Genomic DNA, 909 nt, shown 5'->3' on the forward strand with positions numbered 1-909 from the left:
CTGTCACCCTCTTATCTATAAACCCCTGCAGCTGAGCCATCAAATTAGCAACCTGGCGGTCTGCTCTGTCGGCTTTCACAAATGTATCATGGAAGTTCTGAGCATTGAATTGTATCATAACACCTCCAGGAAAGGCTATGGATGTCGGGGCCACACGGTTGCTCGGGGTGGTAGAAGTGCTATGAACAGTCGGAGCAGCATGGGAAGATGGCCCTGTGGATGAAATCAGGGTACCTGAAATGAAATGAGCTGCTGTGCCAGTGTCAGTCGGCCTCTCCTACGAAGTCTCGAGGGCCGCCTGCTTATGAACCTGGGACACTAAAGCAGGTTGTACAACTGTGAACTTTGTGGAAACATCCGTATTAGTATGAACAGCCCCATCTCTATTTTTTCATAAGTCATACACACTCTTGGCCTGTAATCGATGATCTCGGTGTGCATAGTGATCAACACCTGCCTGTAAGCATAAAGTTGTAATAAGGCAAGGATATGCTAATGACAACTCCTTGGCCATGGCTCTCTGCTAAAACTCCCAAACCACCAACTCCACCAAAATTTTCCTTCAACCGACAAGTCTGCTTTCTTCATATCCACACAGAGGAACCCTTCGCAATCACTGAAGAAACCCCAGGAAACTCAGACAACTTATCTTGTCGATCACCACTCAACTTGTACTTAAGCTCATCCGTGTTCGGCGGTGGTACATAGTCGGGGCCAAAATAAAAATGATTGATTGTCTCGCTAGAAATATTGTGTTATATCCCGCACTTTCGTACGTCGGGACATCCCGGACTAGTTGCGGAAAGTTAAGGACAAGTGGATTCCGGGAGGTAAAGTAAAGATTTTAACCACGATTTATTTCAAAGTATGAATTGTTATGATTTCATTGGCATGAGATGTTATGGAGTT

This window comes from Lycium ferocissimum, chromosome 4 (genome assembly GCF_029784015.1).
Source record: "Lycium ferocissimum isolate CSIRO_LF1 chromosome 4, AGI_CSIRO_Lferr_CH_V1, whole genome shotgun sequence".
Taxonomy (NCBI): Eukaryota; Viridiplantae; Streptophyta; class Magnoliopsida; order Solanales; family Solanaceae; genus Lycium; species Lycium ferocissimum.